Genomic DNA, 22449 nt, shown 5'->3' on the forward strand with positions numbered 1-22449 from the left:
TGAGCTGTGGTGTAGGTTGCAGATGTGGCTTGGATCCCACATTGCTATGGCTCTGGCATAGGCCGGTGGCTGTAGCTCCAATTAGACCCCTAGCCTGGGAACCTCCAAATGACACAGGTGTGGCCCTAGGGAAAAAAAAAAAAAAGACAAAAATATATGGAAGGATATATGTCAAACTTAAGAGGAGCCATTCTAGGAAATATCTGGAGAGACAGTGGGGTTCTTAACTAATTTAAAAAAAAACAGTAGAGATTTTTTTAACTTTAAATTAAAAAAAAATAATAAAAATAATATATAAGCAGGTGTGTTTCTATACACCAAAAATGAATAATCTGAAAAAAAAATCAAGAAATCAATTTGATTTATAATTGTATCCAAAGAATAAAAAACCTAAGAATAAATTTAATGAAGACAAAAGACTTGTTGAAAACTACAAAACTTTGCTGAAAGAAATTACATAAGACCTAAATAAATGGAAAGACTACCATGTTCATGAATTAGACGACTTAACATTAAGATGCCAATACTACCCCAAATCAGCTATAGATTCAATGCAATCCCTACCAAAATTCCAACAGTTTTTATTTTGCAGAAATGGAAAAGCTGCTGCTTAAATTCATATGGAAATACAAGGGGGCACTAAACTGTGAAGAAGGATACTGAAAAAGAAAAACAAAGTTGGAAGACACATTTCCCAATGTCAAAACTTACTAAAAAAGCTACAGCAATCAAAACAGTGTAGTACTAGCAAAGAGTAGACATAGAGATCAATAGAATAGAACTAAGGGTGCAGAAATAAATGCTCACATACATGATCAATTAACTATTAAAAAGAGTGCAAATACCAGTGAGAGACAATCTCTTCAATAAATGGTGCTAGTACAACCAGATAGCCACATGTAAAGAATGCAATTGGACCCCAACCTCATACCAAATGAAAAGTTAACTCAAGATGGATTAATGTACTAAGTATAGAGACAAGAGCATAAAGTCCTTAGAAGAAAAGATAAGGGGAAATCTTCCTGTCTTTGGATTAGGAAGCAATGGATTATTAGATGTGACACTAAAAGCATGTGCAACAAAAGCAAAAAGATCACTCAAACTTCATCAAAATCAAAAACTTCTGTGGAAAGTACATTATCAAGAAGGTACCTAAAGAATAGGAAAAATATTTGTAAATCATAATCTGAAAAGGGTCTAATATCCAGAATATATAAAGGACTCTTACAACTCAACAACAACAAAAAAAGGTAAACAACACAATTTTAACTGGGCAAAGGACTCTGTGACTAGATATTCCTCAAAAAAAGATATGCAAATGGCCAATAAGCACATGAACAGATGGCCAACATCATTAGTCATTAGGGAAATGCAAATCAAAACCATGAAGAGATACCACTTCATACTCAGAAAAAGAAATACTCGGTTTTTTTTGTTTTTTTTAAGGAAGAAAGGTGTTGGCAAAGATGTGGAAAAATCGGAAATGTTATGCATCATTGGTGGGAATGTAAATGGTTCAGATGCTACGGAAAACAGTTTAGCAGTTTCTCAAAAAAGAATTACCATGTGATCCAGCATTCTACCTCTAGGTATATACCCAAACAATTGAAAACAGGGACTTAAGTACTTGTGCATCCATATCGACAGGAATTTTATTCACAATAACCAAAAGGTGGGAAAAAATGTCTATCAGTGAATGAACAAACAAATTGTGGCATATCCGTACAATAGTATGTTACTCAGCCATAAGATGGTATAATATGGATGAATCTCAAAAACATGCTAAGTGAAAAAAACCCAGACACACAAGATCAGGTATTATTTGATTCCATTTATATGATATATCCAGAATCAGTGAATTAATAGAGACAAAGTATGTAAGTGGTTGCCAGGGGCAGTGGAAGGAAGGAATAGGGAGTTACCACGTAATGTGTACAGAGTTTTCTGAAATGTTTTGGAACTAGAAAAGGTGGCTACTGCACAACACCACGAATATAATAAATGCCATTGAATTGCTCATTTTTATTTTATTTTTTGCTTTTTAGGGCTGCACCTGCGGCATATGGAAGTTCCCAGGCTAGGGGTCCAATCAGAGCTGCAGCTGCCAGCCTACACCACAGCCACAGCAACACAGGATCCAAGCCTCATCTGTAACCTACACCACAGCTCACAGCAATGCCAGATCCCTGATCCACTTTGTGAGGCCAGGGATCAAGCCTGTATTCTCATGGATACTAGTCAGATTCGTTTCCACCGTGCCACAGCAGGAACTCCTGAATTGCTCATTTTTAAATTATTCATTTTTTTGTTGTGGGAGTTTCATCTCATTAACAATAAAACAATTGAAAAAATAATATAAGACTAAAACACTAATCACCATGAGTTATTTTATCATAGAATAGTAAGGACATAGAAAAGTGAAAACTGTGAGTGGATGAGCATGTTCTGCATCCAGATGCCTCTGTGTAGAAGATGGTAGATAGAAGACTGTTACCAGGGGAAAAGAAAACACACTAAAAACCAGAGACTGTAGGTAAGCACTGTCCCAGGGGCAGCAAAATGATCCTCTGCTGAGACACAGGCTGGTGCAGATTAGGATAAGGGCTCAGAGAACCAAAGGCCCCTCCTGCCTTTAGTCTCCTTTGTCTCCAATCTATCTACTGTGATGGACATCTAAGGAAGCTTCACACCCTCCTGTACAGGTGAGGACACTTGAACCATGGCTCATACATAGGACCCTGGGTAGGAATCTGGAAAAGACTGACCGGTTTGGTATAAAAGCTGCTTGTCAGAAAAAAAAAAAAAAAAGAGTTCCTGTCACAGCTCAGTGGAAACGAACCTGACTAGTATCCATGAGGATGCAGGTTTGATCCCTGGCCTCGCTTGGTGGGTTAAGGATCCAGAGTTGCTGTGAGCTGTGGTGTAGGTGGCAGACTCGGCTCAGATCTGGCATTGCTGTGGCTGGTAGCTACAGCTCCAATTTGACCCCTAGCTTGGGAATCTCCATATGCTAAGAGTGCAGCCCTAAAAAGCAAAACAAAAAAACAAAAAAACAAAAACAAAAACAAAACCAAAAAAAACCAAAACTAAAAAAAGCTTCTTGTTACCATTTTAACAAGCTTTAAAAATTAGCATTTCTCCTATCCTCTCAGCATGATTTTTCTCCTTTAATCTATTTGGAAGCATTCCTAAAGCAGCAGTACAATCACTTAGCAGTTGATTCTTTGGTTTCTGTTCCTTCTTTTTTTTTTTTTGGCCATGCCCACAGTTGGGGATTGACCCTGTGCCACAGCAATGACAATGCCAGGTGCTTAACTGCTAGGCCCACCAGGGAACACCCTGGTTCTTGCTCTTTTTTTTAAATGAGAAGTTGGGGATTAGGGATGCTCCTGAAAAGGCATGAAGGTATCTCTTTCAGAGTGCTTTCAGGGCAATAGACATTCATATCAGAAAAAGCATTATCCTTTTAGCTACTTGTTTTCTGGGTCACATAAATTAACTCTTAGCTAATCTTTCTCAAAAGGCACCAACAATTGCATTTTACTTTAAGCTATTTCCTTTGTCCATTTCATTGTTATGATTGGGAAACAAGAGAACCTCAAATTAAAGGCAGCTTTCCAAAACTCTTAAAATTAAACTGTTTCTATAACAAGAAAGAGTGATATGAAGAACTTTATATCTTTATTTGTTAATTCTCTTGATTGGAATAAGCAGATCATCATCAATACAAAGTTGCTAAATCAAAAGAATTTCTTTTATATGTTAGAGGAGGCTGGAATAAGAGTGACAGGGAATCCTAATTCTCCAGATTTTTATGTTCACTTCTTTCAAAATTTTCCTCATTTTAAATGTCAATATTAACATTGCTAATGGCATTTTTAAAATTCTAGAAACTAAAAGTTAAAATCCCATTCAATATATTTGAATATTCAAAAATATCTACACTTGTAGATTTGACTTAATGCTCTACTTCATTTCACTGAATCTTAAGATCTTTTATAAAATATACACAATTCCAAGCTTATTAACAATTTAAGATTTTAAAGTGATTCTGCTTCTCTTGAATCCTTGGCAGGGCTAGTTCCTATCATTTCATCAAGAGTTCTTGAAATGAGAACTCTATCTTAGGGTGGAGGATTTAGAGACTTACAAAGTCAAAAAGAAATCATAACTCCTACATTTTTAATCATCCATCCTCCTGGTGTATGATTTACCCCAATAATTCCCACAAGAAAATGAAGAAAGTTTTGAAGAACGAGTTATTCTCAATGTAAATCTCCAGTCAGCCTCTGTCAATCATTTTAGCCTTTCCCCCTGGTTAGCCTTTCTCCAACTCCTGCCAGAAAACTACACTACGATTTAATTGCTTTGTGACTTCACATTTTATTAAGAGGCAGAAAAACATAAAGAGCTAAAACAAGGAGATAAGCCCATTGCCATAAATTGTCCCCTTAAGCAATGAAACTTGCCTCTCTAGTGTAATAAGGTGGGCACTGCAGAAAAACCCCGATGGGTGCAATTCTGCGTAAGTCCAGAGCCCCCATCGCTTTCAGAAACCCTTACAGTTCTCTGGATTGCAGTGCCATAGATCAGAACCTGGGGCAGTGAACGGCATGCTCTCGAATGCCAGTGTGAAGGACAGAACCTGGTGAGTCACTCTGCTTTGCACCTTAGTCCACCCCACATTTCAAATTTATCTTCTATTCTCATGGACCCCCCCCCCAAAAAAAGAGGCAAAAGAGAATGACAGGAGACAGAGAGAAAGTTGCAAAAAATTCTGTAACCTGATGGTACCCCATCTACCATCCTGTTTCCCTGGAAATCAAACTACTTGTTATATATAACCCAGTGAAACACTTCACTAAAATGTTCACCCTCATGAACTTGGAAGGATTTTCTCCTTTCCTACTCTGATGCTTCCCTTATAAGTTCCCATTCTTTCTTCTGTAGTGAGATGGAAATCATTATTCCTGAATATGCCCAAGCCCCTGCCCTCTGGAAGATTACATCAAGTGATTCCCACAAACTAAGCAGGGCTTGATGTTCAAAGTCCTGGGAAAATATCAACGAGTAACTTCTCTAAGATGCTGCCAGCCAGAAAACAAAGGCTTCAAGTGTTCTTTAAAGCCCACTGATGGGTATAAGCAAGTGAGTTTAAAACACCATTCGGAAAAAGCATTCAAATATTTGAGTGTGTTGGGGGGGTGGGGCAAAAAAGTCTAATATAATTATTAAACATAAAGAAATCTGAAAGGATATACAATAAAGTCAATGGTGGTTATTTTAAGGTATAGGATCAGAAGAGTGGGATGCAAGAGTCAATCTTTTCTGTATACATGTTTCATGACATGAATATGTGAAAACGGATGTATTATTTTTGTAATTAATTTAAAAGCTAAAATATGGAGAAGAATGATGATTAATTTTCCCAAACCAAATATCAGAATACATGTTATACAAAAGCATTTTCAGCCCTCATTAAATGCAAGAGGGAGTTATGGAAAAGTAATTTAGTCATTGAAAAGTTGAAGTTTTCAGATTTCAATAGTTCCCCCCACCCGTAAAGGCAAACACAATATCTAAAGCATCGTTGACAAAATTTCTAGCAGGTTTCCTAACATTAGCTATTGAGTAAATAGAACAAGTCCCTGAATTGCCCCACATGTATGTATGTGTGTTCATGCATACACACACACACACATGTGTGTGAACAAGCCCATGTTCCAAGCAAAGAAACAAAACTCATCATGTCTTCCTTCCTCCTGGAAGCTCAGCCAGCTGTGGTAGGTGATCCCAGGAACATCTTCCCCGGTACTGCACCAGCACCATCATGAGGAATGTGGCTCAATCAGTGAACAGTTTCTGCATTTACGTTTTGCAAAAGAACTACCCAAGGAGAGAACAACAAGCAAAAGAAACCAAAACAACCGCGGAGTCCCTAAGGGACTGTAATTTGGGTTGGAGCTCTCTTTAAAAGAATTACAAAAAGTGTAACTGACTACTCATTTGGGAAAAAAATTTTCATTCATATCTCAAATCATACTTGCAACTATGTTTCATACAGATGAAGTATTCTAAAATGTGAAACAAAGCTATAAAACTACCATAAGAAAATAAAGGTAGATTTCTATGCAATCTTGTTAGAGATGTTGCTATTCATTCTACAAACACTGCGCGAAGTGTTAGTGACCTAGCTATAGACCACACAGGCATAATCCCTGTCCCTACAAGGTAGAGAAGGAAACAGGAAAAAAAAAATTAAAAATAATTGCATATTCATACATGCTCAAAGGGGAAAAAAACCCTAGGATTATGAGATAGACACTAATAGAGGGAAAAAACCAATGTTGGACAGGAAGGCACTCTGAGATGAAATTTAAGGTGAAGCTGAAGGGTGAGGACCATGATAACAGCTCACCACTCACATGTACTCTGTGAATAGGATAGCGCTCCAAGAACTATGCATGAACTAACCCACTCAATCCTCTCAACAACCCGAATTAGGTATTGTTACAATGTTGGTTTCCATGTTACAGGTGAAGAAGAAGTGAAGTAACTTGCCCAAGGACACACAGCTAGTGAAGAAGGAAGCCAGGTGGACACAAGCAGCTCGCTCAGAGCTCTCTCTAGGGAACTGGCTCTCTGAATAAGGAGTCCAGTCATAAGAAGGGCATATGAGCATATGTGTGCATGTGTGTGAGCAAGCACATGTTCCAAGCAAAGGAACAAGCACCTGCAGAATCCTGGGAGCAGGAAAGAGGTTGACACGTTCCATGAATTGAAAGGTAGCCAGTGAGGCTGGAACATAGTGTTCTGTGGAACAGAGGTGAGGTTGGGGAGTAGGCAAAGCCTGACTGTGCTGGGCCTTGCATGCCGTGGTAAGGAAGATGCCATGACTGGCTTAGGCAAGGGTGTGCCAACTTGTGATTATACTTCAAAGAGATCACTCTGCTATGTGAAGAAGAGACTTTGGGGGAAATAATACCAAGGCATTCCTGCTTCCTAGTTAGTCCATGTGGAACAACAGAATAAAGATTCGACCACCTAAAATTAAATACTTACTTTTAAAAATACTCTACAAAATTCAAAGGAAAAGGACATAAGTATCTATAATATTTTTATAACACAAGATAGTTTATAGCAAAAACACTCTTGCAAATCAGTAACAAAAGCAAACGTCCCTTTGGAGAAATGGGGAAAGAATATGAACAGAATATTCACAAAGGAAGATAAACGAATGGCTTATAAACATATGATAAATGTTCATTTGTGCATAAAACTGAACAGCTTTTTTTAATTCTATGCTCTAATGTCAAGAGTGTGGGAAAAGAAAACATTTGCATACTGTCAGTGGGATTGTAAATTGGTTGTTTTTCAAGTAATACAGACCGAAAACCTCTTTCTGATTTTTATATTAAGAATAATTAAGAATAGCCCCAAAATAATAGTTAAGAGGATATGCATGGACATACAGGTCTAGAGGGAGATTTGTTAAGTACATACATTGCTAAACTAGACTCACTATCTACCTTTAATCATTATGCAGCAATGACACACAGGGAGAAGTTTACAATGTATCAACTGAAAAAACTAGATTATATTTAAAAATCTTATTTAAGCATATAAACATAGGAAAACCTCCGGAAGAATATTAGCAGTGATGTGTAAAGGCGGTCATAGATAGGAGATCAGCGTAAACTGGATTTGAAAAAGAACAGTTTGGTAGGAGTTCCCATCATGTCTCAGTGGTTAATGAATCTGACTAGCATCCAGGAGGACACAGGTTCAATCCCCGGCCTTGCTCAGTGGGTTAAGGATCCAGTGTTGCTGGGAGCTGTGGTGTAGGAAGCAGATGCAACTTGGATCCAGCGTTGCTGTGGCTGTGGCATGCACTGGTAGCTACAGCTCCGATTCGACCCCTAGCCTGGGAACCTCCATATGCCGTAGGTGTGGTCCTAAAGCCAAAAAAAAAAAAAAAAAAGAAGAAGAAGAAAAAAAGAAAATGGCTTGATAGAAAGTGACTACTTGGGAGACATCTATCTAATCTAACTCCTCATTTCACACATTAAGAAACCATCAAATCTCCCTACTTCACCTACCTGATTTGATGGTGAGCACAGTCCTTAACAAAGGTTTCTAGAACCAAAAACTGAACTAGCGCTTCTTGTTTCTCTGCCGATTAACACACCTGACACCACCAACAAGTGTGTATACATGTTATCACTACGGCCTTAACTTCTGAGCAAGGGTAACCAAGGACTAGAGCACAGCCTGGCAGCCACTGTGGTATTTGGAAACAAGATGATTATTGTAGAGTGTGATTTCTTCTCATTCCACAGGCAACATAGGGATTTCCCTTTCCTAATGTTACCCTTAGCTTCCTTTCCTCCTCTCCCCTCGATGCAAAGATGGAGCACCCTCTCTCCATCTCCTCAGCCAGCCCTATGGGTTCTACAGTCCTGGACCCTTCAGTTGCCCCTCTCTTTCTGATCTCACTCCCTCTTCCCTTCTAGCCACCTCCCCACTGGGTCCCTGCCTTCTTGTCAATATGTCCAAGTTCTTATCCCAACTCTGCTGCCTTCTCCCGGACAGCAACCCTCTTCGCTCCTACCTGTACCTTCCTTTCCACACCTGGGTATCTATACCTGTGCCTATCATTATGTCATGAAGCATCAAGAGCAAGGATTTGTACTCAGACGGTCTAGACTACACAGCTCTCCACTGACCAGGTCCACTACTTTCAGGGAACAAGTCACTTCATTCCAAGCGAATTTCCTCCTCCATGAAACGAAGTTAATAATATCTGCTCCACCTCCCTCACAGCTCTACTGTGAGGATCAAGTGAGATAATGTGTGTGAGAGTGCTCTGTGAGGCTACAAAATACTTTAACATTCTAATTATTCCTGTTTCTACTCTCGCCTCAGTATCCTGACCTCACAGCACCAAATGAGGCGGGGAAGGTTGTTCATGACCTTCAGGCTGTTAACATGTCAGATCACAATGTCAGCACCAGTAGTTTCTTCTGTGAATTACTAATTTGGAATTAATCAGATTTAATTTACAAGTACAGTTGACCCTTGAACTCTGGGGAAGTGAGGGGTACCAACCTTCTATGCAGTTGAAAATCTATAGTTGGCCAGTATCCAGGGTTCTGTGTCCACAGATTGAACCAGCCACAGGTGGTGTAGAAATGTACTATTTACTATTGAAAACAATCTGTGTATAAGTGGACTGGTGCAGTTCAAACCCATGTTGTTCAAGGCTCAACTGCATATAACCTAAGGTTTTTTAATTATATGAGCATGGACTTCTGGAAGACAATAGAAGTAGCCAATAATTATTAAGCACATCATGCATTTGTTCTAAAATACGTTACATCAACTATCACCTAGCACCATCTACAGGAAAGGCTTTATTGTTATTTCCATTTTAATGATGGGGAAACTGAGGCAGAGCAGCATTGCCATAATTGAACACAGGCATCTAGCTCAAGAGCCCATGCTCTTACCCACTGTCCTGCAATTCCTTTAGTGACAAAGTGATGTCTACAGTGGAGAGAGAGAAACCGGTCAGAGGCTGTAGCTCTAAGGATTAGAGGCAAGAAGATGGACCTGATAAAGGACACCTGGAATCTTTTAAAAAGACCAAAAAAAGTATCCATTTGCCAATTCCTAACATTGAAGGCTTAAGGTCATCAGGCATTTCTATATATTGCTAGTGGGAATATCAACTGGCACAACCTTTTGAGAAGGCAATTAGCAGAGTGCATCAAAAACTTGAAGGAGACATTCCACTACTGTGGCTGACTCAGCATTGCCACATGCAGCAAACCACCCTAGGGAGATAATCATAGGTGTGCACGAAAGATGTTATTACAATGTTGTTTCTAAAACTAAAATAAAAACCGATAAATGCCCAACAAAATAAAGAGACAGTGTAGAGAAACCACTGTATACCCATATAAATGAATACCACGCATTTATTATAAATGATGCTGCAGGAAAAAAGGAGTAAGTGCTTTGTCAAGGAAAAGATGTATGTTAAAAAGCCTACTGGGAGTTCCTGCATGGCTCAACAGGTTAAGGATCTGTTGTTGTGACGGCAGTGGCTCAGGTTGCTGCTGTGGCTCAGGTTCACCCCTGGTCCAGGAATTTCCTCATGCCGAGGGTGCGGCCAAAAAAAACTTATTGGTATGGGCTTTGGCATGGGACTGGTTCAAGTTTTGAGTGGGTTTACCAGCTGGTGAGCCTGGGTGAGATATTTAATTTTTCTGAGCCTCAATTTTCTTATGTACAGATGGGGATAAGAAAAGCACCAACCTCACAGGACTGTGAGAATTAGTAAATTAGTGTATGTAAAGTGCTTGGTACAGAGTCTGGCAAGGAACAAGCACATCATAAATGTTTCTTGTTTGCAAAAATCTAGCAAGTTAACACAAATGACACACGCACACCCCATTACAAATATCTGTAAAACAAATATTACAATTATGTAGCAAAATTTTAATACTGGTTATCTCTGAAAGTGGAATAACAAATTTTTTCTTTCAAATTTTCTAAATTTTCTGTATTTGAATAAAGCCAGCAATATATTAAAATTTAAGTATCTTCATTTTTTCAAGTAGCTTTAATAATAAATACTCCTTTCAACCTATTAAGTTTCTCTACTATAATCCAGTCTGTGCATATAGTGTTTAAGGAAATGGGGTACTTTTATTGATTTAATCTGAAGAGTAATGCATTTTCCCCTTTATTCTTCAAGAGTCAAACAGCTTGCTCATATTTCATGACCTAAGAGTCTTTCCTGCACTCATATATTTTCAGATTAAGAGCACTCTGAAGGGATTATTAGAGCATCAAAGGTAGAGGAAAAGAGTAGATTAATGTCTCTTAAAAAGCAAAGTTAAAGAAGACAGACATGATAACTTCATGATAGTTGTATGGGGGGAAAAGTATACCTTACCTCAAGTATGTAAGGGCAGAAATTACTGCAATAAATATTTCAACTCCTTGGATGATTTCCTAGTGTGGTTAAAAGATGGAAGTAATTCAATAGTTCAGCAGTCCATCCAGTATAGTGACAATCATTCTGAAAGAAAAAAAGAGTCTCATGAGGGAAATGTGATGGGGCAATACTCCTTTCCAGCAGGAGAGGGGAATCAATTATTAGAGACAGCTAAACAGTTTGAAATCAAAGTATGGTTAAGGGGTGGAAGGGGCAGGCCCGAATAAAAAAGAACCTAGGATATCATGCAAATATGAGTCTTCTCTGCTTTGGTAACAGCTAGTGGTTAACATATGGAGTATCTCACCATCAGCTGAAAGAAAAGGACTAGTTTCCTCACAGCCCTTCCTTCCCCTCCACTTCCATCACTGCTTGTCATGCCTCCGTCATTATGTACACAGCTCAGCTCATGAAGACCATCAATTTTTATATTTTGATATCATTTTCATTTCAGAATCAGACCCGCCCACAAGAAATACATGGCCTTCCTCTTTAACTCCACTGAGGGTTTTCTCTGTGAATGGCACTTCTTCTGGATTAAAACTTTGGGACTGTTTGCACCTCCTCCCTCTTCATCACTAACAATATCAAGATCAGTCCACCACCATTTGCCCTTGAATGTCCTACTGCTCTCAACCTTTTTTCACTCCCATGCCTCCAACTAGTACCAAATTCTTTGACACTGAACCTGTTTGTAACAGCATTCTCTACCCTGGCCTCTCTTCCTATCCACTCACTGGTCACTTCCTATCCACTCTGTCTTGCAAAGCAATTGCTTTCACCTGTTACCTGGGTAACTTGCATAGTCCCCTGTCTCCTTGGTTTCAGTTTCCTTGACTGTAAAATACAGAATTGATTTCAGTTTTCTCTCTCCATCCTCGTTGTGCTTTGAAGTCAGATGCCCCTGGGCTTGAATCCTGGTTCTGGCACACTACAGAACTCATACAAATTGTATTTCCTCAGATCTCATTTGACATTTATAAAATGGGAATAATATTATCTGCCTCTAAGGTTGCTGTAAGAATAAGAATGATAAGATCTTGCGCCTAACATACAGCGTGTACAACTAATATTAGTCATCCCCATCCTACCATAAGGGATAACGTCAACTCTGAAGTTGCCTTCCAAATCTAGCATTCTCCTATATCCGTATCCATGGTGGTAACACATTTCTCTTCTATCAAACACAACCTCTTTTGCCGACTCTCAGGTTCTTCCACAATCTAGCTCTACTTTATCTTACCTTCCTCTAGCTTCTAACAAACACCTCCTGTCTTAGGTAAGTCTAATCTGTCTCAAAGAACACATACTCCTCCACCCTGCTCTTGCAACTCTCATTCCTTATGCAATATACAGCTTTTCTTATCCCCTCTGTTAAGGCCAATCATGAATCCACAGAGTGGGTGATCCTACCCCCCCTAGTTAATTTAACCCTCACACAGTGTCTCAATGGTATTGGCTACTGTTTCAAGTTTATTAAACTTAGCTCTCCAGCTGGAGAGGGACTATTCTGATTATGTTAAGTTAGGGTTTTGTTTGTTTGTTTGTTTATGCAAAGGTTCCCACAAGGAGCTTATTCCATCATCAGCAAGTAGACCATTCATTGACAATCCAGGGCCTTCTGGTGCACAGGAGATGACCTCTAAGTATTTCTATGTCTAGATTTTGTGGTAAAGCGAACATGTTCTAATTCCAAAAAACATTTTATGATCAAACTTCCAGCAGCAACAGGGATGACACATATTAGGGAAAGGCTGGTTGCTAGACTATGCCTCAAAAACAGAAAAGAGTTGGAGTCCCATGACTTAAGTGAAGGTCCTAAGGGGAATGAGTAGAAAATAAAGAGAAGGTTCAAAGGAGATGGAGAAAAAAGAACCAGTGAAGGAGACACTAACAGAGTGGTTACAGAGGTGGGAAAATAACCATGAGGGTATAGAGGCATATCAGCCCAAAGAAAGATGAGTGACTTCAACTGCTGTAGCTGGGAACTAACAAGATGTCACTGGATGCAACAATTAGTAGGGAGGTCACTGGTGGACCCCTAAGGACACTTCTGAATAAGGCTGGTCCAGGATGCAGACTGCAGGGGACTGACTGAGAAGAAACTGAAAGGGCAAACAGTGATGAGCAGATAATTCCTATCAAGAATTGTAGTTATCAAGTCAAAGGGTTTGTGCTGGTCATCTTCTACCCTGAGGTTTACTTAACAGCCCAATAAAAACACCTTACCTCATTCTTATTCCTGTTTCTTTCCTCTCTCTCTCTCCTCACACCACCCTTGTGTGCCTGGCTTTGGTTCTCTAAAAGACCTTACAAAACTATTGAACAGCTATATGCTATCAAGTCTGAACATTTAAATTATATTCTCCCACTTTAGGTAAATGATAGTTACTCTGTAACAAAGCAAAAGAAAAAAGACACTGAAATGTATCAGATTAACAAAGCAAAAGTCCAGACTCAGGTTGGATACCATATTACTACCTCTGGGTAACCTACATGATGTATGCTAAATTGTCAAAAAGATAACTTTAAAAAATAGTTTTTCTTCCTTCATAGTAGTACTGAAAGTTTAGAAAAATCAAATATAAATAAAGAACAAAATTTAAACACCATTAGCATTTTTTGAATCTCCTTCCACTTTGTTATGAATGCAGCACATATTCATAAACATAACAAATGTGTAGGCATATATGATTTTTATTAAAAGTGAATCACAGGCATTATTTGTAACCTGCTTTTGCCATTTATTTTGATGGGAGTGCTGTGTCACTTATTAGTCTTCTATGCCTTTATTTTTAATGGCTGGATAATAATCAATTATAATAAATAGCACCGAAGCATTTATTTCCAATTTCTGATCATGTAGATAATGCTGACATGGTTAGTCTCAAACACGTATTTGCTAGGATAGAGTCAGGTGTCAAACGTATGAAGAAATATATGGATTTGATATTGTTCATAAGTTGCCCTACAAGTCTATGCTCTGTAGGGCCGGAGTGGTATCTAAGTGGTATACTTCTCCACACTCCCTCTAAAACTGGGTAGTATTAATTTTTCCTATCTTACAGATTTTTAAAGTTCATTTTTTAGCTTATCTCTGAGGTTGAAGATATTTTGCTTTTTCTGCTGCAGTGTTCTTATTAATTTGTAGCAACTCTTTTTCTATAAAGGATATTATTTACTTGGTACCCAAATAATGCAGGAAGGTGGTATATTAACTGGGAACCTTCAGTCACAAGGAACAATATCAATTCAAGCCAATTAGAGCCAAGAAGGCTCTTCATTAAAGGATACTTTGTATGAACTTTGACATGATGGCAAACAGTTTCAACTTTTAATTTTATCTCTAAATTGGAAATACCACTACTTCACTGGTCTATGTCAAGAATTTAAAAAAAAAATGCAGGTAAGGTTATGAATGGAAGTGATTATTATTAAAGCAACCAAAAACTTAAAAAGCAAAAAAAAAAAAAGTTCGAAGGCTCTTAGTAAGCTCTTACTAAGGCACTTACCAAAGTACCTTACAATGAGGCCATTAGGCAGGTGTTATCATTCCTCTTTTACAGATGAGACATAATAGGCACCCATAGCTAGTAAAGTTATAATTAGATTTTTATGTTACAAATGAGCTCTGCATTGATCCTAAAAAAAGAGTTGGGAATTTCTCTTGTGGCTGAACGGGTTAAGGATCCAGTGTTGTCACTGCTATGGCTCAGGCCACTGCTGTAATTTGAGTTTGACCCCTGGCCTGGAAACTTCTGCATGCCATAGGCATAGCCAAACGACAAAAAGAAAGAAAGAAAGAAAGAAAAGACATGGTAAGATAATGATTCTCAGCTGTGTTTTTAGTAACATTTCTTTCTTAAAAGTCATTCCAGGGACTACTCCAACCTCTCTACCAACAGTAAACCAGGTTACTAGCTTCTGCACCATCTATTTTTCTAAATTTCTCCTCCCTCCTCCATGATGTGCCTTGACTCTTAAGTGCCATTCTAGCAACAAGATAAACATTTCTGTTTAGGAACCAAGGCCACTTCATCAGTCACTACAAACTAAACCCCATGAGAGACACTTTTCTAACATTCCAACTATCCTTAAGGGTCCTTCACTGCTTATATGTTAGTGATGTCTGTAGTAACAGCATAACACCTGGACCTACGCTTTTGTCAGGGGTGAAGCAGCACTGTGCTGTATAAATATTTCATGTACAGCCTGTTCTGAAATTCCAGAAGAAGAGGCATTCACAGACCCTATGTAATATGCTGGGTGCCTAAGAACGCATTGCCATCTTCTATAGCAAGCATTCCCCTTGATTTAATCCTAAATACATTCCTCCAAAATGTTTTTATCTTTTAATGCATGAGTTGCGCTGTGGCCAAGGCAGCATCTAAAATAATGGCAAAAGGAAAGCAGCTGATCACTGAAATTGGATGCACTCACAATCAGTCTAGTCACTGAGAATTCCAAGGGCAAACGCGCCTTGTGTGAGCCAGGTTAGATAAGTATCTCTGCAGGAATATTAATAGAACTAAATTATCCATGGCCAGAAAAGGGAAAATGGAATCTTTCCCCATACTTTTATAAATTCAACAAAGATTTACAGAAGTGCTTAGGAATTTGAAGGCTACTCTTCTGGAGTGGACAGATTTACAAACTGGCTGTGGAAACAGCCAAACAACAAATGCTTCAAACCCCTGCCAGTCTGGAGCTGGTAGAACCTCCCACAAATCAGCTGCCATCAGGAAGAGCAGGTGATGTCTTACAGTGGGGCTCTGACCACAGGCACCTGCCACTGGATGACTGCAGAGGACAGAGCCCACCTCACCACCTGCTGCAGCCAGCACAGGGAAAGTTATTGCTTCTGGGGCATGACGCTTCCTCAAGGGTTTTCTCTCTGAACTTTCCTCACTTACATGGGGAGAGCGCTCTGGTTTCTCTGCTTCAGGGAGGCTGTGGGTGGACTTCCCTAAAGAGAAAAGGGTTTGAGAAGAAAGAAATACCATCACCACCACCACCCTTGTCCCTGGCAGCACCCTCAGATATGCCAGAGCCTCAGGAGAATGGCCAGATGCTGAGCCTGGTCTCCCAGCTGAGACAAAGCACCCTCCCCAGCCTCAAACATGGCTCTCAGCAGGGACCAGTGTGAACAGATGAACCAGGATGCTTTCCTGACCTCATGACATGCAGTAACAGTCTGGAATTTTGGCACAACCCTGGGAGGGTAATGAGGGAAAGAGACCAAAGCCTAACCGAGGTTACCTTTCCTGCCACCCCAGGGGAGTAGAAGCTTAGGGTCAAATCTAAAGCAATTTAGGAAAATGCAGTATTTCTTATACTCCTGAGTTTGTGGACTAAGAGTCATTCTCTCTCTTTTTTTTTTTTTGTCTTTTTGCCTTTTCTAGGGCCACTCCCGCGGCATATGGAGGTTCCCAGGCTAGGGATCTAATCGGAGCTGTGGCCGCTGGCCTACGCCAGAGCCACAGCAACGCGGGATCCGAGCCGTGTCTGCAACCTATACCACAGGTCATGGCAATGCCGGATCCTTAACCCACTGAGCAAGGGCAGGGACCGAACCCGCAACCTCATGGTTCCTAGTCAGATTCGTTAACCACTGTGCCATGATGGGAACTCCAAGTCATTCTCAATTCAAATGAACAACTGAGTGAGCTAATGAAGGAAGAAGGGTTAATAACTAATAACCTATATATTTTCCTGACATTATTAGTTTAACTTCATTGGCTTCCATCAGGAGATCAGAATGCTATTCAGAATAAAGAATGCTTTTAGAGCAGAGATTCACAAGGCTTTTGCATTACGCTGGCATTTCACCAAGAACATCCAGCCTCACTCATCACCACTGCTGGTTAAAGGGTCTGCACTAACAGAGATGTGCGTCTCCAGAGGCATCTACAGCTGACAGTCATGAGGTCTCATAGGATGGAGCCACTATGGAAAATTTACCACATTGCATAACCCTAATTCAGAGTCTGGCCCAAGGTTTTTCAGGTCCAACATCCAGACTTTCTTGGAGCCAAAGATGATTACTTTCTCTGTGAAGGGTTAATGAATAAACCCACAGCAACATGTTAATGGTATGTGTGTGGGGGAATGCTTTTGTCCCCTCTATGCAAACTACTCCCTTCTTTGGAATTTTCTGATCCAGACACGGGTCAGAGGTGGGCCTCCCATGCTGCTTCCCAATGCACACACACTTCACCAGCCACAGCTCAGCGGCCCCCTTAAAGACATCAGACCCATGCTGGGCAAGACTTCTCCCCTCGGGCTTAGAAATGGGGGCTGAGGAACTGCCAGCTGGGCTCTGGATGTAGGTGGACCTGTGAACAGCACTGCAGACAGCGCTGATCTGCGGCAGAAAGGTGAGAGCAGTTGGGCCAACACAGAGTCCCTCAAATTCCATGTGCTTTCCTGTGTCTGATTCTAGGTTTTCTCTGAGGATCCTGGATTCTTTGAAGTACTTCAGTATCCTGGTAAAATGCTCTTTTAGTTGGTTTTATTCCTTGTAGCCAAAGATCCCCAACTGAATACCATTCTTTCCCTGTTACCATGTTACCAAGCTAACAATGGGGTGCACGGGGTGAGCACTGAGACCAGAGGGAAGCAGACCAGGGTAGGGGTCTAGGGGGAAGGGGGGATAGCACAGTCCAGGCCCTCACCTGGAAACACCTCCACAATGGCTAGATCTCTCAGCCCTCCATTTCACTGTGCCTCCCCTGCCAAACTCTGCCTCACTGAAACCCATTTTTCTAGGCTTGCAGGTTGAACACTCTACTTGAATATATTCAGAATTCTCTTGTGGCATAGTGGGTTAAGATTCCGGCTCAAGTCACTGCTTTGTCACGGGTTCGACCCCTGGCCCAGAAACTTCCACATGCTGTGTGTGCATCCCAGTCCCTCAAATATATTTAAGCCTGTATACAGTCAATTTCTCCTCCTGTTTTCAGCTGTGGACATTAAATCAAGTTATAATAGTAAAACTGTGAGAGTTACGAGTGTGCTCTGCTCTCCAATCTAGGAGTGTGCCCACTCCAATCTAGGCTTGTTGTTTTTTTTTTTTTTTTTTTTTTTTTGACTTTTTAGGGCTGCATCCAAGGCATACGAAGTTCCTAGGCTATGGGTCGAATGAGAGCTGTAGCTGCTGACCTACACCATAGCCACAGCAATGCAGGATCCGAGCTGAGCCTGCGACCTACACCACAGCTCACAGCAACGCTGGATCCTCAACCCACTGAGCAAGGCCAGGGATGGAACTTGTGTCCTCATGGATGCTAGTCAGATTCGTTTCTGCTGAGCCACAATGGGAATTCCTAGGCTTGATATCTTAAAGATAGAATTTTTTTATTTGAAATGGATCTACATTTCAAATAAATGTTAAAGATTAATATTATATATAGGTGGGAGAAAAACAGTTGTCAGAATATTATCAGTTTTCTGCAGAACTGGTAGGGTCTGGAATAATTGCTCCCAATAACATCTAAGTACAATTTCTTGAAATGGTAAAGAATAGTCCTAAAATAGGGGCATATTATTTTCAATTGTCATCCATGATTCTTCCCTTAAGAACTTGCATGATGTTTTGACAATTTATAAATCTAGCTATTTATACATCCATGTATGTATTTTTTTGGCCACACCCTCAGCATGTGGAAGTTCCTGGGCCAGGGGTCCAAACCCAAGCCACAGCAGTGATCCAGGCCACTGTAGTGACAATGCCAGATTCTTAACCTGCTGCACCACTAGGAAACCCTTATGTTTGTATTTTTTTTATTTTTTGTCTTTTTTTTTTTTTTTTGCTATTTCTTGGGCCGCTCCCGTGGCATATGGAGGTTCCCAGGCTAGGGGTTGAATCGGAGCTGTAGCCACCGGCCTACGCCAGAGCCACAGCAACGCGGGATCCGAGCCACGTCTGCAACCTACACCACAGGTCATGGCAACGCCGGATTGTTAACCCACTGAGCAAGGGCAAGGACAGAACCCGCAACCTCATGGTTCCTAGTCGGATTCGTTAACCACTGCGCCACGACGGGAACTCCTGTATTTTTTTTAAATCAACAGTAAGATATACTCTTAACTTTGATATAGTAAACTAGATATGTATATTAAAAGTAATATAGTATAGAAGGTTCAAGAAAAAAAGCTTTTCTCTTTTCGAATTAACCAATCAGAAATGAAATATCTGACTGCTATCCATGTAAACTGTATTGCTAATATATGTAAAATTTTATACTCCATTGCTTAACAAAAGACAAAAAAAAAAGTCACACATGAGAGACTGCCTATGGAGTAAGGAGCATTCAGTCATCCACAGCAACTTCCTTACTTGCTATCTAGATACATACAATAGGAAGACTATTTCTAATTAAAGCAAAGAAAGCAAAAGTCTAATGCAGTTTTCTTTCATGATCAGATGAGAAATTGATTTCCTCTCTGATGGGGTTATCACTTGGCTCAGTTCTGCCCTTTAAACCAAGATGGAAAGCTCTATACACTCCAACATTTCTCTTTTCTCTTTCAGTTCTCTCTGGAGGAAGTGAACATGTCTGGATGTGATCTGGAAACAAGGTGGCAGGGAGGCCCCACGCTTGCTGAACTCTGAGCGAGGGGAAGGATGTGTGAGGAGGTAACCATCAAGAGGCCGCTCTGTCAGGTGTTGTGAAGGATGACATACCAATCTCCAGTGTGCCTTTATCCCCAAAGTTTAAATACGAAACATCTTTCAACCGCTGTTTACCAAGCACCTTACCTTAGGTACAGGGAATATAATGCTGTATAAGAAAGATAAGGTCCCTCCTCCCCTGCCCCAACATGCCTGAAGCAAAAGGACTGCTCCAGGTTTAGCAGCACTGAGCACCAAGAAGCTTTCCAGTTCTCAAACATAAACTGCATGTCCTATGCACCAATGCACAGCCCCCAAAGTGCAACGGCTGTTAATTCTCAGCAATCATCAAAGAACCAAAGCAAAGGGCTGGGACTGAGATTACAACTGGAAGATGATGAACACATGAGGTACAAAGACATACAAAAGGCACACACATGGCTGGGTGAGGACTGAAAGCAGGAGACCTTGTGGAAAGCCACCACGCTGCCCACACAGCAGGGGCAACCCAACCCAAGTATCAGTTCCTCTTCCACCTCCTTACCTATCTTCTCTCAGCACTTTGCAATGTCAGGTTCCAATGGCCTGTTAAGGTTGTCTACACTGGGGCCTCCAAGGAGGCTGCCCCCCTGCTTCTCCCCTGAGCAACCCCAAGCCTTTAATTATAGAAAGAGTCCATCAAACCAAGGGTTCTTAAATTTTAGAGTATATCACAAGTATGAGAAGGGCCTTTTAAAAACACAAACTGCTGAACTCCTATACCTCCTGAAATTAAATTCAGTAGATTTGGGATAAACCCTAAGTATCTAATAAGCTCTCAGGACAATGTGAACGATTCTGGCTCAGGATTATATTTTGAGAATCATTTGTTAAACTTATTCCTTGCTATTAACCAGAACACTATCTTCTCTAATTAATTTATTACATAAAACAGAAGTCTCTTCTTAAGACAAACTATATAGATTTTACCATCAATCATGAGACTCACCTCAGGCAAGAACTGTACTTTATGCTTTAACTCTTCATGCGTACATTGAATATCAGCTATTGCCTTGTCTTTTAGAGTATTGACTGCTCCCCACCCCCTCTTTGGCTGCACCCATGGCACATGTAAGTTCCCAGGCCAGGGATCAAACCCAAGCCATAGCTGCAACTACACCAATGCAGTGCAGGATCCTTAACCCACTGCATTAGGACAGGTATTGAACTGGCAACACCACAGAGATGTGCTGGGTCATTAACCCACCGCAACACAGAGGGAACTCCAACTGCTTTAACTGAAGTCATTTCTAACACTTAAGGCAAAAGTGTTTGTCATTCACCAACAGATGAGAGAAATCTTTATCCTTGAAAAAAGACAAAGCCTAGCAAATGTGAGCTTTCTCAAAACTCAGAATCATCTGAGAAGATATTTTTGATTCTTCCTCCTGCAAAAACAAAATTTCAATCAAGTTCCACTGTGTGCAGAAAGAGAGCAAATACACACAGGTTTCAATTTTTAAAATACATTTACTTAGAAAAGAGAGTGCTTTCAATAAAGAATTACAAGATATGAAAGCTTCTTTCCACTGAGAATAGGATGAAATAGGTATTCATTTCAATTCTAACAATCATATAAAAGCCAGACTTCAGTCTTGGGAAGAAAGAGTAGGAACTGAGGCCCATTTCCCCTGAGTGCCCCAGTCAACTGGGTCAGGCATAAGTACGCCAAGGAAATGTTCTCTCAAACCTCATTAATTATCAGAGCCCAGGCTCTGGGATTTCAGCACCGACAGCTGGCGCCCTGCCCACTCACCCTCCTGCTCCTTAGCCACTATGGAATGTTACAGGCACAGAACCTCTGTCACCTTTCCCAAGAGAAGAGTGGGTCTGAGGTGGGCCTTTCAACTATTTGCAGCCCAAGAGCCAGGGTGAGGTGCTGCTAGTGATGCATCAGTGATTCCTACTTCTGTAGGACAAGATGACTCCTTTTACTTCAAGACAAACCCAGTGATCCCGGCAAACACCCTGGAAGCCCAGAGCAGACGTGGATGGGCTCAGATCCATTAATCTCCCTGCCTGACCCCTATAAGCAACCCCTTACATTTCTACTCTGAGCCTCTAACTAGGGCTAATAAAATTACAAAAATAAGAAGTACATTGTTCCCATACAGTCAATATTAAACTATAAACATACAGCAGATATAATCTAATAAAAACATATTATACATAGTAAACATATTATAAACATATTAGACATATTAAACATGTTAGTCTAATCTTCTAATTAAAATTTTTCAAAATGTGTACATATTGCCATTACCTTGAAATGTAGCAAGACTGACCTCCCTGATTCATTCTGACCACAAGAGATAATTCCACAGTCTTTTCATTCAGAATTTTTAAAGCAAACATCAATTAATCTCAGAGGAATGGGTAGAGAACACTGTTACCCATTTTAACATTTTCTTTAAAAATAAAAAAACAATGTCTTTGACTTCTATAATCATTGCTACCCTCGCCACCTTTCTTTTTTCATTAATAAGGACTTCTGTTACTTCTGGCTTAAAGGAAAAAAAAAATTCCAATTTTTTCTTTTGCCCCCCCCCCCTTTTTTTATTTAGGGCAACACCTGCATCACATGGAAGTTCCCAGGCTAGGGGTCAAATCAGAGTTATAGCTGCCGGCCTATGCCACAGCCATAGCAATGCCACACCCAAGGCACATCTTCGACCCACATTACGGCTCACACCAATGCCGGATCCTTAACCCACTGAGTGAGGCCAGGGATCAAACCTGCATCCTTATGGATACTAGGGTTCATTACCACTGAGCCATGATGGGAACTCCC

At 40.3% G+C, this 22449-nt stretch overlaps 1 protein-coding gene across 2 annotated transcripts in view; it reads right to left on the reverse strand.

Annotated features, from left to right (window-relative positions):
* Positions 1–22449, reverse strand: part of KANK1 (KN motif and ankyrin repeat domains 1) — a 203631-nt gene that overhangs the window by 121352 nt on the left and 59830 nt on the right. For both annotated transcript variants that reach the window (XM_047767723.1, XM_047767722.1), the window contains exon 2: positions 10964–11089. The gene's annotated coding sequence lies outside the window, so the exon portion shown is untranslated. The remainder of the gene's footprint in view (positions 1–10963; positions 11090–22449) is intronic.

This window comes from Phacochoerus africanus, chromosome 2 (genome assembly GCF_016906955.1).
Source record: "Phacochoerus africanus isolate WHEZ1 chromosome 2, ROS_Pafr_v1, whole genome shotgun sequence".
Lineage (NCBI taxonomy): Eukaryota > Metazoa > Chordata > Mammalia > Artiodactyla > Suidae > Phacochoerus > Phacochoerus africanus.